This window comes from Etheostoma cragini, chromosome 20 (assembly GCF_013103735.1).
Source record: "Etheostoma cragini isolate CJK2018 chromosome 20, CSU_Ecrag_1.0, whole genome shotgun sequence".
Lineage (NCBI taxonomy): Eukaryota > Metazoa > Chordata > Actinopteri > Perciformes > Percidae > Etheostoma > Etheostoma cragini.
In genome coordinates, this window is record NC_048426.1 from 14,407,546 (window position 1) to 14,433,979 (window position 26,434).

Sequence of the window (26,434 nt, forward strand, 5' to 3'; positions counted from 1 at the left end):
GCACATCATACCAAGGGCACTGTGTATTCAAACATAAAACCAGGCTATCATTTTCTCTGATATGCTGGCAGACCTTCAAATACATTTGCCTTTAAGCATGGTCCAGATTGAAGAGTAATGGAGCCTAAGAAATCAAAAGGGGTGCTAGCCAAGCTAAAAGAATAAGAAGTGGGATTCACCACACACCATTTCACACATACTGGACCCAGAGTAACCAGAGAATGTCAGAGGTATGTGCTGTTCAGAAAAACCTATGCATTTATACAGGCTTAACCCTAATTCAATACAGAGGGGGTGGTGCACTGGGCCAACCATGAAATTAACTATTTCTGAGACATATCAGCTTAAAGAAACCTATGCAGCTCTACACACCTGTAAGGCTACAAATTCCAGTTGAGTTAAACCGCAGTGTAAACGTGCAGCGCATGGAAACAGTAAAAGTAAACTCAGCAAAAAAAATAAACGTCCCTTTTTCAGGACACTGTATTTTAAAGATACTTTGTAAAAATCAAAATAACTTTAGAGATCTTCATTGTAAAGGGTTTAAACAATACTTGTCATGCTTGTTTTAGTGAAACAGTCAGGTTGAAGAAAATTAGGAAAGTAAAGAGACCTTTCTACTGACTCTAAAAAACACCAAAAGAAAGATGTCCAGGGTCCCTGCTAATCTAAGTGAACCTGCCTTAGGCATGCTGCAAGGAGGCATGAGGACAGCAGATGTGCCAGGGCAATTTTGCAACGTCCCTACTGTGAGACACCTAAGACAGCGCTACAGGGAGACATGAAGCACAGCGGATCGTCCTTGCACAGGTACAGGATGGCAAAAACTGGTGTAGTACATGAGGAGGAGATGCACCAAGGTACTTAATGCAGCTGGTAGCCACACCAGACAGTAAGGCCTACCTTTGATGTTGAACCCCCCCCCCCCCCCCCCTTCTTTGTTCAGAAACACACAATTCCATTTATTTTAATCAAAAAAAAAGTCTGAAAATTGTTCAGTTTATGTCTTAGTTGTTAAACCTTTCAATGTTCATACAATTTATAGATAGATAGATAGATAGATAGATAGATAGATAGATAGATAGATAGATAGATAGATATCATTTTAATGATTGCTTTTATTCCAGCTGCTGACAATCCATCCTTGTGTACCCAACGCTAATGAAGGATTACTTTGGCCACCTAAACCAAACCCCTGCACGTTGTGTCATGCGTTTAATCTTTACATAAAAATGAAAGGAATACGCAGATTTCCCAAAATGTCAAACTATTCCTTACAAGGTGTAGTAACCCTATAAAATTAATAAGCAAGGCAAGGCAGCTTTGTATAGCACATTTCAGCAACAGGGCATTTCAAAATGCTTTACACAAAATCTGTTAAAAAACTGTTAAAAAATAAAAACAGATAAAACACGTGAATTGAAAATAAGAACATTATTACAAGACACATGGAACACAAGAATAAAAGTTACATTGCAGCATAAGATATTAAACATTAAAGAAAAGAACAGTAATTTAAAGAAAGGCAACATCAAAAAGAAAGGTCTTCAGCCTTGATTCAAAAGAACAGAGAAGCAGCGGCTCTGCAGGTTATACGCTGTACATTTTGTTGCAACACTGGAACCAAGCCTTTTATCATTTTCCCTCCCTTCATTTTTGGAGAGCATCCATGCCGACTTGCTGGTAAAAATTAATTGAGACGTGTTAAAAATGAGAGTAAGAAAAGGATGCAAGTTTTTATTCAAATCTGTGCTGTGGTTAAAACAAAGGGCACATCATTGCAAACTCAATAATGAATGCTCTGATTTAAATACAGCACCAATTAACCAGAAAGTGTTCCTGTAAAACAGAGGAAGTGACAGGAATGAGTCGGGCTTAGCCATATCAGCAAGGCGTAACTGCTCAGCCTTCCTCTCATCTAGCTCTGGTGTGTGTGTTGGTATTGTAGAACTTTATGTCATTACACTACAGACAGAGTAAAGCGATGCAAAGAGGTCAGTTTTAATATGCAAAGCTGTAAACCTATTTTATGGTGACTTTCATGAAGCTCTTGCTAGGCTGTCATTCTTTATCTGCTTACCAGCCGACAGAACACAGCTCCACCACGACCTCTGACCTCTCTCATATTTGCTATTTGCAAGCCTCTTCTTTGAATTTCAAGTCCAGCTGGAGTCCAGAAGTTCAAAGCTCAGCCTTTGAAGTTGGGCGTAATTAACACAAAACTCCATTTTCTTTTTTAACCAATCATGCAAACAGCTGCAGCATGGTCATAGTCACACAGACTGGACTGGCTTTATGTGACAGGATTACGAAAAAAGCAACCCATTTATGTGGCCATATCCCTGTGAATTTATAGACCCGGCAGCAATGGTGTTATTGCTTGCAAAAGGTGACTAATGAGCATGAGGTGAGAAGTGAAACTTGTCATTAGAGTAAAGAATATGAGAGGGGCAAGCTGAGAGGGTCAAGTCTTGTGTGAAAGGAAACAGGGATGATGATTGAAACTGCCAAGTAAAACTTGAGCTATGGGGTTGTGATTAAACTGAAAGGACAGACATTATGGCCCTCCCATCATTCAGCACGTTGATTGCATGCCTGCCATGTCCCTGTCAGACTGACTGCTTCATCAAAAGGTCTTTATCTGGTTCGAGTACCCCATTTTGTTGTAGGACCTTCCCTGGAGACCACAGAGGACAGAATGAATGAAAAACAAAACAAAAAAAACTTATGCTCAGTAAAGAAACGTCCAAAATGTCCATATTTCTATGAGTAATTCCATAACTGTGTGAGACGAGGTGCGTGACTTAGTGTGACTCAAGTCCTGGTTTCTCCTCAAATGATACATTACTATGATATGATTAATGCAAACTGCTAACGCAGATTTTCAAGTAGTTTTATGAAGTGTAAAAACTCATCCCAAAACTATAATTTAATAAAAACTGGAGCCTAAGTGTTTCATTAACATTATCAATTATAATGTGTGTGCTTTGCTACAAGCATGGCTTTATAGATAGCAATGTCAGTTGGCTGGTCAGTCCACTACTTTGGCACTAACAAATGCAAACTACTGCATGGACTACATACCAGCTAAACATCAGCATGTTCTCATTGTAAGCATGTTATGTTGAGGGCAGCATTGACCTTTAAAAAAAAAAAAGGAACAGTTCACCCAACCTATTTGTTTATTTTTTGAGTCCCATTATATTGATAAAAGAGAGACAACTCTATGGCCAATATCTCACTGGGAAACTCACACCAAAACAATCTAGACTGTTAAAATATCACAACAGGTATTTGGTAGGTATTTTTTATTTTGGGGTAAACTGTCCCCTTAAGCACTATGTAAACTACGTTTTGGATTCTGCACACAAATAGCTTGAGAAGCTTTATATTTCCAGGGGTTTAAAAATGATTTGGCTGTTGTTGATAAAAAGGTCTCCAAACTGTTTACCAGGCTGCACTCACCATTAAAGAGCAGGAGTACAAATGTTTCTCCACGGCATTCTAGGCCTGAAGAGAACAAGGGTAAACTGATCCAGAAATTACAGTTTTTGGTGAAGTATAAAACGGAGATTAAAAGCCCATTTTGAATAGAGTCAGGGAGCAAATTATGTCCAAATCGCTTCTCCTCTTAGTGCTTTCAATTCCGCTTCACAAATTGGTAAGGGGTTATGGCGTGCCACATCAAAACGACAGAATAATTATGACAAGGGGTATTTCATTGGTATACAAAAAGATTCTGAATAGAGAGGCCACAGAGGTGGACTCCTTGTGATTGCGATGTGTAGCAGTTCTTACATTTCAAAATAATTCTCTCAAAATAATAGACTAGATAACAGCTTGTTTGAACATTAAGAAAAAAATGGATGGCATAATTTATTTTGGTCTAGATCTTCATTCTCTTTATCATCAGTGTTCCTAAAGCTCAGACACCCCATTCTGGTCTCCACCCAGGAGGTCTGGCCCGCCCAGTGACCCCAGCGTACCCAGTCAGACTAAACAATGATGCCGGGTCACCTGCTCATGGCCCAAGACAGATGGCTAGCTCCTCTCTCCGGTCGCCACCATGGCCAAGGTCAGCTCCTCTGCTCTCTGTGCACCTGCAACCAAACACTCCCATCATCTTTATTTCTGCTATACCTAGCACACGCCATAGCACAAACCCTTCCTCCTCCCGTGTTAACAGAGGAGAAAATGAACCATTTAGATTCTGCTGGTGTATGCCACACCATGCTGATAACAGCATCCCACCTGCAAAACAATACTTGTGGGACAACCGCGCAAATACAAGGCCACCGTGATTAAAGAAACGTCACCGGAAAGCATTTTTCAAGAGTTAGTTGATAGATCTATTTCTATACGTCATTACTGAAGAGCTATTCACCATTTCCCTAATTAAGACGTGATGCAAGGCTGGCAAAGATGACAACAGGATGGAAACAATGAAAACACACTGAAATAACATTAAATTATAACAAATGCCTCCCTTGCATTAATCCAAATCAATGAGCACCTAAGTCATTCCACAAAATGCTCCACAGCAGACCACTGGAGATGGTGAGTAGTATTGACGAGAGGCTGTGATCCATGAGACAGGCTACCTGTCACCATCCCGCGAGTCCCTCCCTCACACATCCAATACAGCAAACCATCAGATCAATGTCTACAGACACAGTCCTCCCCCCTGCAAAACTAATTATCCGAGCATTTTATATTGCCAAATCCCCTCCAAGCTTTGTTTATGCAGGCTGCAATTAGCAAAAGGGTCAATAAAAAACTGGGGGAGGTAACGGTGAAGGAGGAACAATGGCAGAAGGTGAGATGTGGAGTCTCAGGAAAGCTGCCACTGCCTAGGCAGCAGCCAGGAGGCATGGATGCAGGGCTGAACGTGTAACAGAGCAGACTGTACACTGGGAATTTTTCATGACATGAACCAACACAAACTGTTCGTGTGAGTTTCTCACAAGTCAAGTCCGAGTGAGGTGCCAAAGCACTCCGCTCTGTAGATTCTATTCCCTTAGTGTGATTTTGCTGGATCTTTATATCACTTCAGCACGGACAGTTAAGTTGCTGTGAATATTTATGACTGGTTTAAAGACATCCTTCCCAGTCCCCCAGGTGTCACAAAGTGGCTGTTGTCAGAATTCAGAAGAATCTGCTGCTCTCTCGATAGCCTGTTTGTCTACATACAGATCAGAATCCTGAGCTCCACTCTGCTTTAAAAAGGTCTGGTTAAGAAGCAGAAATTCATTCTGCTTTATGCCATCAATAATGCTGCATATGAACACATATGAAGTTTTTCCAAGTTTTCAAAATGATAAGCACTTTATCAATCCATCAATTATTTTATCCTCACCATCTGTTAGAGATTTGACACACATTTTTAATTAAAGGTTGTAAATGCTACCAAATATCAACACTTTGTCTCCCTATTTAGCATTTTTAAGCAGTATGCAAGCATCAAATAAATGGTTTATAACACTTGAATAAAAGCAGTTATACTTGTTGATGAATAAATGAAACACTTATATTGGCATACAACTAGATTATAGTGTTAAACTATTTAATGTTTATATACTGCTAATAAGGGGGACTTAGAGTAAACTGATACACATAACATATAACTGGTTGTGAAACAGTCAATCCAAACACTAACATGAGTGTACGAATGTGTGTTTAATGCATTTCTGCTCGAGTGCAACACAGCTGGGGGGGGGGGAAAAGCAACAAGATTTAAAATTGGGCTTTTTTTTCACTGGGATAGAATGATTGTTTCTGTTCACGGCAGGTCTAAGGCCCGCCATCTGTCAATAGAGCTATTTTGAGTCCGTTTGAAAGCTCATCCATGTGGTTGAAATTCTGGAGGCAGATTCACGTAGGGGACACAGATCTGCTGCAATGTCACTCCAAATCCTGATTACTATGTTTATCTGATAATTCAAAGACAGTCAGTGAAGACTGTAATGCTTTTGAATGGTGACACTAACTCTAGTGGAACGGCCCATAGATTTCCATGTTAACAGTAGAGCAGTCAGTGTTTAATTTTTCTCGAGGGAACTGCCAAGCCGGGGCCACCAGCTTGTAAAACCGAAAGACCTACAGTACACACTGCATATCTTCCTGTGCAGTCTTATCTTTAATTAAATTAAAACCTTGATTTCCCTGAGCTGAGAGTTGATTTCCTCCTGGTACAATTACGCTGGTCTAATGTGTGCATTGGGGTGTTTGGACACTGGCAGTTGATCTATCCAGAGAGCATTGATCCCTGACCATCGTAGCCGAGAACATTCATTACCATCATATGAAGCATGACAAAATCTGCAGTGCACAGTCACTCTGAACATGCTCAAATAATATTTACCAATAACATTTGGGCATCTATGACAATATCTTTTAATCACGTCATTAGAGTTAGTATTTGAGACTGCTGACGGCAAGTTCTGCTCCTTCTCTTTATGGAAATAATCAACCTGCACATAAAAACAGCATGAATCTACACAACTAAGACAAAATAATGACAATATATCTATCTTTTACATCTTGTACAATATAACACTGGATGTTTCAACTGAAAATGACGAGTAATTTTATGCTTTTAAAATGACACAATTTTATCTGACTAATAGGCTTCAGAACTCGGGGAGTTGCCACGTAATTACGGCACATACTATGTAGATTTAAAACACAGATAGATGCCAGTGATAATAGAGCAGGCTAAACATTGTTCACTGTAATCCTGGGGAGCAGCACAAAAGCATAGTTTAAAATATGTGTTGTTTTCCAAAGACTGAAAGGAGCTTTTTACACTCGTTTCTTTTGTAGGATGATTGCAGGGGTATTAGCTTGCTTTCTTCTATTGACAAATGGCTACATGTCAATTGTTATACTACATTTGAAAACTAATCTTTGAATCCTCCTTTCTTTAATTGTTTCTCTTCAAAACATAGGAGTAAAACAGTGTGTGGCTAACTGACTAACTTCCACTGCCCTACAGGTATGCAGACAATTAGGAAAGCCTCTCTGTTTAGTATTATTCCCTGCAGCCATTCTACTGAAGGCAGGAGAGTGGTGGTGCCTTTTAATCAGCACCGATGTAGGAAGCGCCCATGTGTGACCAAAGCCCCTGAGACAATCTAAAATGAGGCAAGAAAAACAAGTTAGCCCCATACTCCCTCACAATCTTTGCTTCCCCCCCCCCATCTCATTTCTTAGCCTTTCTCCAATTGCTCTGTGGCATTTGGTTGGCAAATCTAGCCTCAGTGTTATCTCCAGACAGCAGCCATGGAAGCAAGAGCCAAAGTGTGGAAAACAAGATTCTGACTGAAACACAACCTCAGAAAATAGCCTTATCAAATGCCAGGTATGCCTTAGATGCCTCAAATATGTTCAAAAACATAAAATACACTGCCATACAAGTGGTTAAGACATCTGTGAGCAACCATCTATCTATCTATCCATTTTCTTTTTATAAGGAAAAGTGCTGTATGTTTTCACATTTGGTTAGAATTCACCCTCTCAAATTAGGTTGCGTAGAGCAAATGACAGTAATAGTCAAGGTTTCTTTCTATAATTTGTTTTGGAATCATAACAAAGGGATCCCCAACTCAAACAGTTTACTGACATCCTCGGCACAGCAGAGCGTCCTCCTCCCCTTATCTTAGAGGAAGACGCTCTTTGTTCTGAACACAGTGGTGAGAATCTTTGACAACATCAAAGAGTCGCAGAGCGTTTCTCCAACCAGAGTGCTAATGAGAGACGACCATCCTGTACGAGTGCGATTACAGCAGCTTCATCAAGGGGTGAACGGATATTGTGCGCTGAGCTCTGAAATAGCTGCCTTTGGGAACTCATCTCCTTCTCAGAACTCACACTCACTGAAGATCAGGTCTGTCAGCAAGGAGTGCATGGGTTAAATACATTTGATCTTGTAAAAAAAAAAAAAAAAAAAAAAAAAAAAAGAGTGGTTTCTATTGTAAAATCTTAAGAAGATATGGCAAGCATGTTAAAAGATCACATGTGAAATCAGTATCCAAATAAGGCCGACAAACATGAGTTCAACTCAAAACATAGAGAAAAAGGGAAAAACAAAAAGGACTCCGTTAGCATCACATCTTACAAAACATAAACTCAACAAATCACCAGAAACCAACCGAGACCAAGAAAGAGGGTTAATGAGAACAACTTGATCCTGATTTCAATCCTTCACCAAAAGGGACAACAGTAAGAGTTTATTTCCTCCTCAGTCTTCATCACAGCCACTGTATTTACTGCCTGGCCACTGATATTGTTATGGATTATTCGGCCAAATTGGTTCTGGTAATTTATCGTGGTTTATGGTTAGATTAATTGCTTGACCTTTTTGGCCGTGTGTTTGTGTGTGAGTGAGTGTGTGTGTGTGTGTGTGTGTGTGTGTGTGTGTGTGTGTGGGAGAAAGATGAAAAACTGGTCATTTTGCTAAATTGTGCAATCTACAATTCCAATCACAAAAGAGACAGTAGCCTCTATAAAGTAGTTATTCATTTACTATTCACTGACCCATATTACCTGCTAAACAGCCTTTCAGCATAATCAATTAGTGACAATAGATCTGACACCCCCTTTTTGATATACAAACCACTATCTCCTCCCCCTCCTCTAAATGGGGTGATTGATTCAAGCCTCCCTCCACTTTTCCAGCCTCATTCCATCTTGCTATAATTAGTTGAGTTGCATTAGGTCTCCCATTAAAATTAGCAATGTTTTATGGTAATTTCTTTTGAAAAACCCTGTTGCTGAGGGAGATAATTATCTTAATTATTCAGGCTCTCATACCCAAGATGCATAGGGCACAGCCTCCTGTTTGCTTGGGGCCGCCTTACCCAGAAGTGGAAATAATTGAAATGTGGCAGATGTTTAATTTTCGCCATTTCAAACAGAAGATTGTAATAAAGAGTGTATCATTCTAACATTACCAAGTATGATAATCAGATGCACCATTTCATACAGGCTGAGAGCAATTATTTTTTTTAGTAATTTAAATGTAGTACTACTGAAATGTTTATCAAGTTCATGATCCATCACACCAAGGGAAACCCTGAATTAATTCCAGGTTAATGCAAATCTATAAAAAAAAAAAAAAGTGATTCTAGTCATTGATTTTTCCTTTTATGGAGGACACTTTAAGGACTGACAAATTCAGCAACATACTATACAGAACATGCAAATCCCAAATTTTACAGCACACAGGAGTACAAAATAAACATATGATGATGTATGATTTGTGCAATACCAAGGTATAAAGATGGATCAGTGGCCAGTTTTGACTTTCAGTAGGAAACATGCTGGTTGGTATGATCTGGAATTCTCTCAATAACAAGGGTAGGCATAAGATCACTGGTCTCGAAAGGACATCATCTATTATTCATTTGAAGATTTTATGAATTAACAATGAGATAATCTCACCATATATGTTTTACATCATAAACAGGAAAGCCACTATTATCAGTAATACCGTCTTATTTTCTTGCACAATTATAATTCTAATCAGACAAGTATATGCTGCACAAAAGCTATATGGATTGATAATCTTGTTGGTTTAAGTTAGTCATTTAAAATAAGAGATTTGTACAATTGATTGTAATTCTAAAAAGGGGGCAGTAAGCCTGTCATACATTTGTAAATAACCAAAACTACAACAAAACTCCAGTCCTCAGAGGCAACAGTAACAAGCATCACACGTTGAAAATTTAAGTCTGACTATATTCTACATTTCTTTTTGCCAACAAATCCTATGAAAAGGACAATAATTAATTGATCCTCCTAATAAGTATTGCTTGTGTATACAAAGCTTAATACATGTTCTTCATCATCATCATTCAATAACTATTAAAACACATTAGTGAGTCAGTGTTGTACCAATGTTTCTTTATTTGAATGAGTATGGGCACTGTAGTTTATTTTGAGTCAATACTGCAACCGCTGTCCTGCTGCTAAAAAAAAAAACAACAACAAAAAAAACGCTAGCACTTCCAATGTGCTCCCAACGCTGCTGAAAATAGTCTCCATCAAAAACCTAATGTACTTGCTTGTGTGTCGCTGAAAACCACAATGCTCACTTAAGGGAAATTGTTTAACCTTCTATTTAAATCAAAATATATTTGTGACCTGTATTTAAGATTTACAATGCTAGAAAGAATAAATGTACCTGGGGCCAATAAAAAGTCTATGACAGATGCACATTGTCGGTTTTCATGGGATTTGTTGACAGGAGCGGAAATATACAACATCACTGTCATTATCTTTTAAGACCAGACAGGAAGTGGCCATCATACACTTTCATACTTTAGGTCACCAATTAGAGACAGGCATTCTCATCTTCATATTAATTAGCATGAAAGGACCCCACTAAGGTGTGCATCTGTCTTTGTGCTTGTGAGGGCAGATGTCTCTCACCCTATGGTCCACCTCTCACCGCCTGACCCTCCCTCCTCTGAAGAAGGTCTTTTAATTAAAACACTGTAGTAGGACCCCACCAAGTGTGTAACACCCCTTCTTGCAATTAGAAGACCAGGTCGAGCCCAGCATCAAGCCGAAGTAGATACACACAGCCTGCCGAGCCAGAGATGTGATGAGACTAGACATGAAACAAGTACTTCACTGCGGGATGGAGCGAGGACACAGAGATGCGGCGGGTTCAGCTGTCCCTCCCTTAGTACCAAGTGCTAAGCAAACATTTAGTACACAGGACATCAAACAATATTCAACAAATTTGCTAAAGCTGAATAAAAGTTTCGTTATGAAAGCTCACAGTGAACATGTCAAGGGCAGGATGTGATTTAGGGCAAAGCTAAATTACTGTAGAATAGTATATTACAAAAAGCTGAGAAGTTGTTCAAACTCTTAGGCTAAGTCCTTTATGTTCACTAAATAAACTATAGCCTCAGTAATCTAGGACAGCAAATGAGTAGTTTGCTTGGTGTGGTTAAACTCTGATAAAAGGCAGACACTCTCACTTAGTAAGCATATCAGCAATCTCTGAGCACACCCTTTTCTGACTTAACAGTTTAAGATGTGTATTTGTAGTGGAGAAAGATTGACAGTTGCATGTAATTGCTCAAATGCAAACTGTGTAGATAACTTGCACATGTGTAGGTGTTACAGAGCAAGTGCATTTAGGACTAAATTTGTGTGCAAGGTTTTCCCTGGAGAACGCAATTACAGACCAATTTACACCCCTCATTTTTCTATGCTGCATTTATCTTTAGCAAAGTGTACTTGGGTTGAAATGAAGCATGGCAATGGTCTCCGTTTATGAACACTATCAAAACACACTGGAATTGTCTGCCATATGCTCCACCATGCTCAGGTTGCCCATCAAAATGACTTCAAATTAGAGAGGATTCATCCCTCGTGTTCCTATTTGATTTGGGCTTTCACTCTAAATCCACTTAGCTTTAACAGATCACTGCTAATTGGTGTTTTTTTCCTTCCTAGGATGGCATCCACATTGCTGGAGCCTCTCTCATTTCTAGTTTGTTTTAATGTCTACAAGACATGCTTCTGTTCAGTAGCTAACATAAACGCACAATACTGTGTTTAACACTGCGGCCCATGGAATTCTCCACTAATGCGTCTTTGGATGAGTAACAGAAGAGCGAGGGTAAAGCTCCCGAAGTGGTAACATGTCTACAAACACCATTTAACAATGCCTGATGAATATTCAGTTATCTTGCCCAGGCAGGAAATCCCCATCAGCCATTTTACAAAAGTATAGCACATATTTATGCCACCTCTAAAATGGGGATCTAACGCCCAGTCTTGTCTGATGGCCCCCAGCATTTAATTAACTAAATTACTGCATACTTCTCCCACCATTGATTACAGCTATGGGGATTGATTATTTCCACACAAACACACATGCACAGAACTGCTGCAGGTGTGAAAACTAGTTCTAATGAGTAGTGTTTCAATTTTAGGAAATTAAGACAAAATGAAAGTAAAATGTAGACATTGTGCCGTCTCCAGGTTTCATCCTACTTTTGACCTCATTTGCAGATCAAACATAGTACACTTTTTGCTAGTGGTATAAATGTCCTCTAAGCACAGACAGAGGACAGATATAGCCAGACAGAGGTCTGGCTACAACCACAGTCTTAGCCCTTGAATACTGTAGGGTGACGGAACCAAAACACACATTACCAGTTTATGACTGCAGCAGTAGCAATGAAAGCACATTTACCCCACCTACGCCGCTATTTTACCTGAAATGAGTGGTTGCATCAATAGTCCTTAATAAAGATGGACGTTTTAGATGGAAAATTGAAGGCATTGTTTTGCCCCCCCAGTGCAGAGGGAGTGTAGGCTTGCAAACGTGTGGTGTGAGTGATCATTCAGCAGCAATTTCCTCGGAGTCTTGAGTTACTGATCTGAGTGGTTCTTGTTTCAGTCTCACCTTAAGGTCTTTTGCTGAGTAATAGATCTCAGCCTTCAGCCCCACCTCATTTGAAAGGTAATGATTAAAAGGCACTTAAATAGGCAAACTCTGCTTGCCTTTGCAGATTTAGGCTTTGACAAAGACAAATGTCTGGAGAAGATATTTTATTAAGATAATATACAAAGCACATGTACAAAAAAGGACTGAATTAGATGGTTGTCATTTTATGCAGACATATTTTCATTAACTGCATGGTTTACAAGAACTCGCATCATCATACAATATGAGACTAAGCCTGAGACTTCCTCTGAGAAAGTTGCAAGGCTAATGCTCTCGGAATTACTTTAACTTCATAACTACAATGGAAGGCTGGTTTTAAGATGAGCCCACATAATTCAAAACTTGTAGGCCAATTTAAATGCAGGCACAAACATCTTTTCTGCACATGTAAAACTCCCAGGGATCATGAACCTGTTTACTTTGCGTTTCTCTAGCATCAGAAGACAGACACATCAGCAGGTGACGTGTGTCCAGAATCTTGCTGACCATTATTATTTTCAACAGAGCAAATGTTGCAGCTGTATGCATATGGCACCTTTTGTGACATTCACAAAAGATGAATTGCAATTTCTCAACCACATTGACATTCAACAACATGGGCTCCATGTTATGATAGGATCTCTCTCTCTCTCTCTTTTCTCTCAGCCCCCCTTCTTCCCCTCTTGGGCACTCACTGAGTTGGTACAGGCTGCGGCAGCCCTGCTGTCAGACTGCCATAGCAGCATCTCTCTCCCCCTCAGCCCATGGGGTACAGCTGACAACACATGATCCTCAAAGCCAGCTTGAACACAGCACGAGAGCCTTCAGCTAGTGCTGACATATTCCAAGGCCCATTTTTAACAGATGGAGTTTTTACAGGTACCGTTTGGGGTAAAATACCTAGCTTGGGGGAATAGCATCTGGTCCATCACAAATTGGGTTGAGTACCCTGTCTGCTCCCCCTCCACCCAACATCTCCAACCTCTATCCCCTCACCCTTCCTTGCCTCTCTTTCCCCAATATGTAGTAGATGGGTCCTGTCCATCCGAATAAACACAACATCCTCGTAAATAAAAAAAAGCCCTGCTGTAGAGAATATGCAGCGCTGGTGTGAAGCATTACTGGGGTGATTCATTTTTAGATAGTTTCAGTTCATAATGTCTACCAATAAAGACTCAAACATCTCAACCATTGCAACAACAAATACAATTCAGTCCCACTCAAATGTTTTTCTCCTCTGCTCCGCTAACGTCTGTGACATGACAGTGTTAAATCTAATTTCCGCAGCAACTTGAGCCTTGTGGAGCACTCACTCCAAGTCTCCATCACTCACACTGCGCTCAATAACCTTGGACTCATATTTCTCTGGCGGCGATTTAACGACTTGCAAAATTACATTGCGGTTGGTTGAGCCTGTGTTGATGTTTATCTCTCTACTCTTTACTGTACGGTGATCGGTCAGTCTACTCCTGTCATTTCTCATGAGTGACGCCATGACACATGAGCAACGCCCAATCGGCCATTCATCTCCCGGTTAAATAATACGTGCCATACCGGGCCCAGATCAGAGGAGCAAGGTGAACTATGAGGTTTTGAAAACTGCAGAAAATGAATTACAGCCATCAAGGAGTTCCTTTGAAGTTGTGCTACCAAGCGTCTTGCTAAAGCCTGACAGACTGTAAAAAGAAATTTCCACATGCAAGGCAGTTACTGTGGTTAGATTAGTGAGCTGCTTAATCCTGTTAGATGGAATTTATGTGTGTTAATATTACAAATGCTAGAAATTTGCCATTGTGTTAGCAGGAATGGATGTAAATACTAAGCTAAAGCTTAAAAAGGCACTAGCAGAAGACAAAAAAAGACTTACTATGCAGGCTACCTTTCACAGCTTTTCACAGGACGGTGCATAAAAACACAATTGGAGAGAGCAAGAAAAATATTTGAAGAGTCTCAGTCTGTGCATTTTAAGTAGTCTATGAGAGAAAAAACATGCATATTCCACTATGTCTGAATTATTAACAATTGTATATGTTTTAGTATTGCTGGAGTATACTGTCAGGAATGTTAGGACAAAAGCAACTATCTGGCGTTCATTCAGTGGTAATTCATATGAATTCATAATAAAAATGTAAACACATTTTAGAACTAGGGGCCGTGACTGGATGTTCTAGACTATAAGATATTTAACATGAGCGTAAACGCTGAAATGAACAGGTTTAAAAATATATTGGAACTCTTGTTTCACTTAGGGCAACACTCATATTTACTGTAAATGTAAGCGATTCTTGGAGCATTCCTTCAAATTGATATCCCGAGTGACTTCTTATTTATTTACTCATACTAATCATAATTCAGTCCACACCATTATGATTATATACATACTGCACATTGCACATTAATTCTCTAAAAATGTGGTGCCGCGCTAGAATACATAAACATATCCCTTACATAAATACTGTATGCCTGCAATGATACACATTTACACAGCAACATGCTGCGTGGGGACTTTTTTGGGGCCTACCTTGCTTCTGTCAACAGGGTACAGCGGTGAAGTAGCCCAAGTATGAAGGAAGTCATTGTCACCAGAACCAGGGCTCCTTTAGCACCTTTATTAAAATAAAATAATTTTATTATTTATTTAAATGGAGACTACAATATGCATAAAAATCACACAGGAATTCATAAAAAAAACTTAATTTCTTTTTTCACTTACTACAACATTAGTGAATAGTGTCATGGTATTTTGAGATTTGTACTGTGGTAGTGAATTCAATCTTGCAGGCAGGATGAGAAGAGGAGAGCTGACAGAGTAGGCAGAGATATTCCTAATTAGAAGTCATGAGGGTACTTAAAAAATTAAAGTAGTCTTAAATAGGAATATATGGCATTTCACAACAAAGACAACACTACTGCAAAATGTTCCTTTATACCTTTGTCACATCGGATGAAGGTAGGATAGGCAGCGCACACAACAAGATTTATGCTGATATGACGGCAAAACAATCATGGCAGACAAATGGCCAGTAATTCAATCACTGGTGTAGGACATGTCATGTCAGCCAGCCTATTGACTCTGACAGGCTGCACGAGGTGCTGGCAGACCTGTATTGACCCGGGGAACACAATGTGCTGATGCATCATTGTGTAAATTACAATGAGACTTGTCTCCTTCACCTTTGACCAACAGCTTTGGAGAGGCGGAGATTCAAAAGAGAAGAAACTCAGGGCACCGACTCTTAAGTAAATGATTGTAATTGTAGAATATTTGGTGCCACGTTGACATCCATCTGAAATATATTTTAAAATGGTCATGTATTCTTTTTGGTTGTCAATGGGAAGTACAAAAAAAAAATGTAATTACACAAAATCAATCTGCACAATGGCTTATAAGAACTGTTCGGGTAGCTGGGTTATTATTTTTTCTTTAAAATATAACATCACTTCTAAATTTCCTGGGTCTACCAGCGTGGTCTCACTTATCCAAAACAATAACTAATGCTGCAATGGATAGCGCGCCCCAGAAATCCCATTTTTGTCTCAAAATATTGGGATGAAAAACAACATCTCTTATATCCCTTCAGTTCCCATTCCCATCACATCTCGGAAGCATGCATAGCCACACCAGATCCAGATGCCAGTCATTAAATAATTAACGTCCGGCCGAGATGAACTTTGATTTAATTGATCTGGTCATGCCTAGGGATGGGTACCAAACCCCGGTATTAACTGGGACCCTGGGGTAAATTATGAAAGACCGGAGCATCCCAAAAAAAAAAAAAGCCTTGAAAAAGCCTTCATAATTTCATCACAACTCCAATTTTATTTCAATTTACGACATTCATCTACGATGCATATTTTCTATTTCCAAAACAAAAGAAAGATCTCTCCCTCTCTCAGAACCTGTGTGTGAGGGGCGGAGGCAGCTGAGCGCTCACTCACACACATTGCTGCTCGTACTCAAACATAAACCTGTTTTAGCAATGGCGGAGGGAACTTAACGTTTAAAAGTGTGGTTGAATTTTTTTTGGGTGTATTTTTAGGCTTTTATTCGACAGGACAGCTGAAGACATGAAAGGGAAGAAAAAAAAGAGTTGGGGGGGGGGGGACAAAGACAACATGAAGCCAAGATGTCGCAGGTCGAAGATGAACCCGGGCTCCAACTGAGCCATCCGGGCATCCGCACTTTACTTGGGAATCGTTGCCACAAGTGCAACAAGTATTTGGCATGTGAGGGTGGAAACACAAGTCATCTTTCAAAACATTAACTAAAGTCCATCATATAGGCTACAGACTAGGGCTGAACGACATTTTATCATCGACATTGTGACATGCACATGCCCGATAGTCACATTGCAGGATGTTGTAGACGCTAATCCTTTGTAGCTGCTGAGAGAAAAGTAATCTTTCACCGTTCTCCTTTTACATGACTACCGGCCGACCCTTTCTTCTTAAAGACAGGTAGCCATGTGGCCAACGTGTGTATGTGACGTTAATCCGACGGAGTTTATTGTTATGGGAAGTGAGGCTCTCCCTGTGTAACAAAACACTAATCTACTACAGAAGTCGGTGACTGATCTAACGTAATTTACACCGATTTGTTTTTTGATACACAGTGTTTGTTGCTAGTGCACGTGACATGCAGGTCTGAGTAATTTTCCAAACAAATGAGCTGGCCCCGCCAGTGGACCACAACCTGAAATTTAGAGGAAGCAACATGCAGTCATTGTCTTATACTTTAGCCTGGATTGAAAGGATTATCTGAATATAATGGTGTCATGCTAGTCGACCAGGGTATTTCTACTTAATTTCCCTCTCCAAAATCACTTCAGAAGAAGAGTAGTCACAGCGCTTACTTGCTTTGGTGTTTGTAAAGCATTAATGTTTAACCAAAGATTCATGTTAGAAATCTTATCTATGTTATCATCAGATGTTATCATCTATGTAAATGTACTCCCGTACAAAATCGCCGCAGTAGTCAAAGATGATTTAATATTCCCAAATAGAGTCATTTTCTTCTTTTCATATCGCAATATATAATCGCATATTTATATATATTTATTGCAATGTCAGTTTTTTCCAGTATCGTGCAGGGCTACTACAGACTGAGAAATCCACAGTTTGATCATCTAGCCATTTCATCTATCGTTGACCCAGGTATGTTTTTTGCTAGCAGCCTGAAGCCAACAAAGGAGTTAAGTAAATTATGTGACAACATGAGTAAATGATTACAATTAACTATTAGCCAACTGATTGTTGTGGGCATGTTCATAAATTCAATCTGAAGTGGTCAAAAAGTGTAATGGTAGTGAGCTGCAGTGAATACTACAAAGCCAGGAGATGTCCCGACTTCTGCCGGAGAAGGCTTAAGAAGAGCTAAGGACTGTAAGGCCTTTTGGAGCCTATCTGCATGTCTCAGCTGAGTCGAATAACGATACGTTTTATAAAAATTGAAAATTAAGCCGTTTCCTTTGCTGCAAAAATATTTTACATTTCTATAATCTGTTCAAAATAATTCTTTTGTAGTTTGCAACTCAATAATTTTAATTGATATCCACAAAAAAGCTGCATCAATTCTGTTAATTTGTTTGTACGGTAAGCATTATTACAACTTGTGCAATATTGATTATTTCTTGGTAGGTGGCGCAATCCGTTTTGTCTTTGTTTGAATGTTGTGCGATTCAGTGCAAAAATGAACGGAAACACCTTAAAATGTCTCAATTCGATTGCAAATCAGCATGTGACTACAGTACGCACAGGTTCTTATTCCCTTTAAAGCCGTTGGGTGGAAACACACTTTCACAGGCTTTACTCAAAGTAGTTTTTTTACCAAACTTCAGACAATTCAATTGACAAGTGGATAAACACTTAGCTAGTATTAATGTCATATCACAGCAAATGCTGTCGGTGTTAAGTTTGAAAAACTAACCACATTTTGTAACAACTTTATTGGCATTGCCGTGACTCACTGCCTTCAACAAAACTGCAGAGCCAATTTAGTTTGCTTGAGTTTACTCCGTGTGCGTGCATGTCAGAGCTCCGCTTTCTGTCAATATGCAGAGGGACAGATGTGTGATTGCGAGTATCTTCAGAAATCCTCCATGTGGTGGTGTCTATTTCAAAGGACGCGTTTTACATTAGGCAGCCAATCACTGGCAACTTTAGGTCCTTACACGCAAGTATGCTACATAATCATTGGCTCCCAGATGCTTTTGGAACTGAAAGTTGGCACCGAAAATAAGTTTTTGATAGTCATAGTATTTCTGTTGGTGCCATAAAAGTATCAACGTTCGGTGCCCAGCCCTAAACACAACACAGCAGCAAGCAGAAACAAGCTCCTCTCCCCAGCATGACTAATACCATTACAAAACTGGTTTTAGAAAATTACCGTTCAAAAAAAAGTGATGGACAGTAAGTAAACAATGTTAGTAAGCCCTGTTGGTAATTGAAACACGTTTTGTCCAATTCTTTTCTTTTTCTGCAGCACAGCTGAGTCTGATCTTCATAGGTGCCCAAAAGGGATGCCCATCTGACATCAGTGTGTGGCTGTATATGGAGGGAAAATGGAGGGTTGGGCTCAGCCATGGAGAACTCTATCCTCTTCTTTAACCTTTGTTTAAAGGCTTTATTATACAAAAGACGACATGGAAACTTAAAAATAAAGATAAATGTAGGCGGGTACCAGAAGTGACAGACGGTACAATAAGTGGGGGCACATGCAAAGGGGTGAAGGTAGGAGGTGATACCTGTGCCATGACACCTCAGCTGCACAGCTTGTATGAGGCAGGTGTTGCCAGCCTTAGGGGTTGGACAGTCTTTCACCTTACTGTATGATATTATTCCACCGCCCAAAGCATGCAGAATAACACAGATGCCGTGCACACAAACATGGACAAACAACTGTGCCCACAAAGAACAGAGAGGTGGATAGGGAGTGGAGACACGGGCAAGGCAAGTAAAAGGCGGCACAGCACAAAAAAAGCTGCTGCTGCTGCTTGTGTAAATTGGCTGTTGCTGCCTCCTCTTTGTCAGATTAACTCCACAGGGCAAGGAAGAGGTGGTGGGAGGGAAAGAGTGCGAGTGGGGGGCTGGGTTCTGTCCTTTCATCAAAGGGCCTTTCTTTCTCCCATCTCGCTCTTTCTGTATGTGAGGGAGTGCCAACTCCAGAGTAGGCAATTCATTCTGTGCATGCATGTCAAGAAGTAAAAGCTGCATCGCCCAGGCTGGAAATCACACCTGACAGTATTAACAAGCTTTGCCCAAAGCCTTTAACAACATTATGCATCAATCACACACTTCTCCACATTCAGTTTGCTTAAATTTAGTGCAACAATAACAAGCTGCAGATTGTGTATGGAAGTCAACCCAGGGGATGCGCTCACAGCTAAGACAGAGCACCAACATAATTTATATGCATTATCCTCATCGCCGATTATTCCAATTCCAGCTCATGTGTCTGGGTGTTTTCAGACCCTACAGCCAGGATGTTTTAATCGCTTGTGCATGGCCTGAGGCCATGAGGCCGAACCTCAACCCTGCGAGACAGGTTTGCTGACACTCCTCTGCTCCCTATTGTGAGGTTGTCACATCACTCTCTCAAATCCCCAGCCCACTGTTGTCTGCCCTCCCCTGAGTGGGTGTAATTTCATTAAGGAGTCAATCTGTGCTCAAACTTCCTCTACCCACATCTCCATCCCGCTGCATATCTTAGTATTAGCTTTTCCATAATCCTAACCTAAGGCAATAAAGATGACCTGTGTCCAAAGGGCCATCCCCCATTAGGTCCAACACAAGACTTCGCTCACCTCTTCAAGATGTAATAGCTCGCTTCTGAAAATTGATTGTGCGTGCGTTTCACTATTTTGTGACTTTGTTCCTGGAGTACATACGAGTATGGTCCAGAGGAAATGTAACCACACTGTGGCCGTTTCCAACTCACCATTATACAACCCCATTACATCTCGCAGAAGCACTTTCTACGTGGAGTTTTAAAAGATGTAACCACACTTGTGACCGCTTTATAAACACTGCCTTGATTCACTGACTTGAACAAGGTGCAGAGGCTTCCTAGATGCGCTTCATCTCCACCGAAGAACAGCAGAAAACTGTATTTCACACTAATGGTTAAACCGGGGTTTGCACGTGTTCTGAACTGTGGGAGCAAAATATCTGAACATTAACCTCACTGTAAAAGACACGTCAAAGGCAAAAGGAGGTGTTGCCATGCTAGATAAATGATGTCTTATTCAATCTGGAGGGGTTGAAGTTCACCATATTAATCTGATTTGGGAATATTCACTAAGCTTGATAATTGCTTTAGCACCAAACCTGTGGTTGTAATTACATCACTTGGTTAATATCAGCATTTGGCTACTGTTAATCTAATTCTGTATGAAGTGGGTGAGCATTGCTCTAAAGTTGTCTAAATTGAGTTACAGGCTATCGTTTTCAGTAAATTTGCCCAGATTTCCTCAGCTCTAAATGGAGGATTTGTTGGTGTGCTAAGTCCCCGGAGGACATGACAGCCTTATAAAACATGAAACTAAACTGACTGAGGAATTGCACACATCAAAAAAAATATAATAGTCTTCATGGTTTTACATCAGTTTTACAATGGAGTGTGTAGCATTAATGAGCCATTTATCTTTGCTTCATTATAGTGGAGCAACTTAACAGAACAACATAAATAATGCACTCTTTACATGCTGTTATATATTATAATACATGTTAAAAGTGATGACAAAACAGCATTACTTATTTTCATTCACATGGGTTACAATGCAACATTTGACAATATATTGTAATTCTATTAATTTTTAAGTTTATGCAGCTTTGATGTTTAAGGGATGCAGTTATTTCATTTGTCACTATTAAGTCTTAATGTTACAATATGTTGAGTTAAAAAAAAAAAAGTCAGTTAAATTGTTTTTTCCACAACTGTAATGTAAAGCAAGAGTAGCTGAGGAAATACTGCTGTAACAACTTCCACTTGAATGAATAATCTCATGAAAGATCAAAGTGTTGCAACCCCATGTTAAATCATGTACAACCTTACTAAATAATTCTCAATAATTCTGTGATTAGGGAGGAGAGATCAGTGCAGTGTATTTCAACCATCTGTAGTACCTCACACTGCTGATGCAGAAAAAGGAAAAGGAAAAATGTTCCAGCACAAAGCTAAGGCACTATCCCTCTCTTCTCATGTACCCATCCTCTGTCTTTGCAGAGTAACAGCAATGAATTTTGCATGGATTCTCTCCAAAGACAAAAGTGCCAGATTTGTGAGGAAGGCTGGCATTGCCGTGGCCCCCAGAATCCAATCCAGACCCCACCCCCAAGGAACCCAGTCTGAGGTTACTCTGAGAAGAGGAAATGACTGCCTGCCTCATTGAGACCCTGCTACTCCATATTTATGTGTGGATTTTGAGAAAAAAAAAAAAAAAAGAGCACTCAGAACAAAACTCAGAGCACCCCCATTTCTGGATACAGGGGTCTGTTTGAAGTGTGCAGGGGGTGCACTGTCATGGAAGAAAAAAATAAATACAAAAAAATAAAAAACAGCATTTTTCATTCTTCAAAAGTTCCCCAAACAAAAATACACAACCACAATGCTGGATGTGCATGTTGACATACTGAGGAACATGGTTTACACGGTCGTATCATAATCGAGTGCTGCGTTCGACCAACAAAAGCACTGTATCAATAAGGTTAACACAAGAGGCTACTTTGATTCGGGTGGTAGCCGCAGCAGTAGTAGTAGTAGTAATAATAATAGTAGTAGTAGTGGGCAGTTGTCTCCTTGAAAGAATGAGCCTGTGTTTTTAACGCAGTGCTATCGTTGGTCTGACCGTGGCCCGAGGACACATGGCATGTTCATGTTTATGCATTTCATGGCCATGTATGGCTTTGTCAGAGAGGATGAGAGAGGATGGGGATGGCTGCCAACACTCAAATGCCCTCAGTGCAGAGTCCAGCTGCCGATTGTGCCATTTAAATGTGTTTTGCCTTTACACCACCATTCTTTCCAGAGGGAGAAAGAGGGAGATGCTGAGAGGTGTGAGTTTTCTAAGGGTCCAAGTCTATTGCAGCTGTGCATGAGTGCCTGTCAACATCTCCGCCAAAATAAACTGTCTGCATGTTACTGCATGCGGCCTTGTCACACGAGATGTTTTAGGCCGTTAACGCTGCCACACAAATGCAGAGTAATATAAGATCCAATCAAATCTGCAGAACGAGCAACTAACCAAGAACCCAATGGTTCTCCTCTTAACAATTGTTTGTCTTCTTCTGCTGGTCGTTATTGTGTTACCTTCTCCATCAGAGCATTTGGAGGTTTTATGGTGATGTGATTTATACGGGCTTGTGGCATGTTAATGATGCCAGGGAGCCTAGCCTGCCATCAATATTCATGAACAACTGTGTTTGGGGAGCTGTGGATATGGGAGGATGAGGAGGAGGGACTGCCACACGTCCGCCAAAAGTCTCCCGAGCACAAAGTGTTGATGGTGAAGCTACCGAGGCCTCAAGTTCACATGCCTGTAGGCATTGGCCCACCTGTTCATCTAGACTAGTCACATTCCCAGAGAGAAGATCAATGTTTATGAATGAACAAAGAAACAACATGTTGAGGTCTGGATATTCAATGTGCAACTGCCAAACTCTAATCTTACAAAGTGGCAACTTGCACAGGAAACAAGCTGAAAGGTTTTAACACCTGACAGTTTCTATTGTTATACTTGATTAAAAGTATTTGCCACTAAATTCCAGGATTTCTTTTGTTATTTTTTAGATGGACCCGGCAGATAATCAGAAGCTAACACGCATTTTCTTCATTTTGGAAGTGTTCTCGTCACAAGATGATCTGGGTTACTGTGCAATGCAGGGAAGCAACCTGCATGTGGATATAAGATCTGTAAAAAGCTATTATGTTTTTGTTAAGACATTTATTTTTCTGTAAATGGTAAAAGCTGAAAGTGATAAGCAATAATCATATAGAATTACAAACACAGGACATGACAAACAGCTGATTAGTTATCATAGCCATATTTATATACAGTCTAGGGCTAACATAGCCCATGAAGGGAAACAGAGGCTTGTAATACAAAGCAAGATATGGCATTACCTCGGTAACTTCAGGTTCAACCCAGGGTTTTGTGTATCACGACTGTTCACCACTTGTTACCGGGTTAAATTAAATAAAACTTTGCTTAACACTTAACACTTAGCGATCAACTGGAGTAAAAGCACCACCTATTGACCAATCCGTACGCAATTGATAACGGCGTCACCGCTCTCAGAGGAACTGGGGGAGCTCGGTGCACCGAGAGAAAACCCTGTTAACATTCCCTGATGGGTAATTTTATGAACTATATTGATCACATATAGGCTATTTGACGGCTTCTTGAGCCGTGTGATGTCAATGCGCACCATGGTTGGAATTATTTTATATTTTTTATTTCCTCACACGACTGCTTACTGCTGCCAGGTTTGCATAAAATGCATTTACAGCATCAGCTATTTTATTGCCAGCTTTCCTTTTCTTTTTAGGATGCAGTGACTGTATTGCGTTTTGCCTGTAAAACCTTGTCTGTGTTCTTCATATTTATGTAGAATTATAGTTTGCTCTTCTTCTCTAAAATATGCGGCTCTGGTAAATGTTTGCAATTGATCATGCTGTGCCAACACCGTTTTGGGTAACTCTGGGCAGATTGAAGTAGTTGCTAACCACCGTCATAACACAGGTTTTGCAGGACCACGATTGTTAGATTAAGTGAAGCCGGGTAACTGAAACAAATCCAGGGCATGGTGACATTGATTTGTAGTCCAGGCCTCAGGGCACGGGCACAGGCACGGGCACGGGCACACACACACAATACTTTATCACATTACAACTGACCACCTCATGTTTCCAATTCTCCACCTTTAAACTTGACAACCTCTGACATGGAAAAACACTGAGAGAGAAGGTGACTTTCACAAGCATGTTTAAGGCTTAAGCATGGAATGATTACACAATAAAAAATAAAACTTGTGACACATACTGTAAGTGTCAAAATCTAAAACTCAGATGTATATTTTTCTAAATCACGCATGGAAATGTGCATTAAAAAATGGTTGCATCTCGATGCATTGATAATCAGTTTAGAACTGAATCGTTGGCCTCTGAATCAGAATGAGGTGCCCAGAGAGTCCCACCCCTAGACGACATCACTCGACTGCATCTCATGGCAACATCTCTCAGATGGATGGGTTCCCCTGGATCCGCACTTAAATTGTCAGAACTCCAATGCGATTGTAAAAACACTGATATTACTCATATTCCAATTTAAATACTTAACTGAGGTCTGGCCTCAATTTTAAGCCGCCATTATCATTTATATCAATGGAGAAGGTAGTAGGATTTCACGTCCTATTAGCGATCATGATCTAATCAATGACCTGTGCCTTAAAACAGCTGACTGCTAATTACGAGGGCAGCTCTGTGTGCCACGCCATTCAGGTAACCAGTGGTAATTAAAGAGGAGGAAGAAATATCTGTTGAAGGTTTTTCATAGCGCATAAAGGCAGTGTGAGTAAATTGCATGGATACTTCAGGGTGGGGATTAATTTGCCCTTGAGCAAATCAATAATACCATTTCATCTCAGTTTCTATGGAACAACACGCTACACAACTAACATCGCCTTGGGGAAATTTTGCACCAGAATAATTTCACTGCTGCTATTTTGAACAATGTCTTCCTTCTTGATTTGGAATGGAGGAGGCTAAGCGTTGTCAAGGACATTATGTTTCCTTCTATCATCAGAGGGGTTTCCATTCAGTTTCATCACTTAGAACCTAACAAACTATTTCTTGTTCTATAGTACAAATTTAAAAACATGCAAAAATGGTACTTGTTACATGACAGCTAAATAAATAGTTATACATTCTAATACTAACCGTAAAAAAGAGGCTTGCCACTAGGCTTTGATTTTAATATCTTTGTATAACTATACAAGTTTCCAGATGGGACTCTACAGAGAAGTAGGGTCCTCCTGTAGAATAAAAATCATTCATGGACCTTGATACCAAAGATCTTTGCACACAAGCGTAATAGGTTATTTATCACTTCAGAAGGAGAATTCCTTACACTACCTCAGAAGGATAAAAGACATAAAATTCTGTGATTTTACAAATTTAAGTTTCCTCCTAGTTTGCTTCGATTCTCCGTCCCTCTCCTCCCAAAGCCCAGACTGTGTTTCAACAGTCCTGCTTATTACTGCAGTGGTGAGAGGTCCTTCACTCAGGGTGTGAGAGTGGATGTGTGTCTCTGAGAAGTCAAAGAGGTCATACTTTAAAGTGAACTAGATGAAAGCTGGATTGTGAGTTCAGGCAGCCAAGAGACGATGTTGACACGGAGCGACTGGTCGCGGACATATGTATCAAGCTGTGGACAAGGCTCATCGTGTTTAAGTGTCAGCAAATTGGGGGGGGGTTATTTCATTGTGGCTGAGTTCAACTTCAAAGTTCGTCACTCAAACTGAAACTCTATTTTGTGTGCGTCACCTGTTTCTCCTTTGTCTAATGCAGTAGCAACTATCGAACAATATCCTCTGGTCAAGAGGCTGACTGTAAAATGAGAACCGATAATTTACTTTTATTTTATTTATATTTTTTCAGCTATATTATTTACTTCAATATTACACACTTTTCTATTTCAACACAGCTTTAGTGGAGCACAAACCAGACACGAGGAAGAATGACCATCAATTCATAGAACACATTTATTCTCCACCTTCTTTTGGCTATGAATGAAAAGCAGTATAAGAGAGGGGGCTGTGCCAGCCTGCCAACAAACTCAAAATAGGCAAACAGCAGGACACACGCTTCCTGCCAGACAATCCACCATCACAGCAACTGTTGTCGCAGCGCAGAGCTGCCAGACTACTTTTGATTAGAGTGTCTTGGATGTGATTGGCTACAGTATGAATGGTAAGACAAAGAAGGGT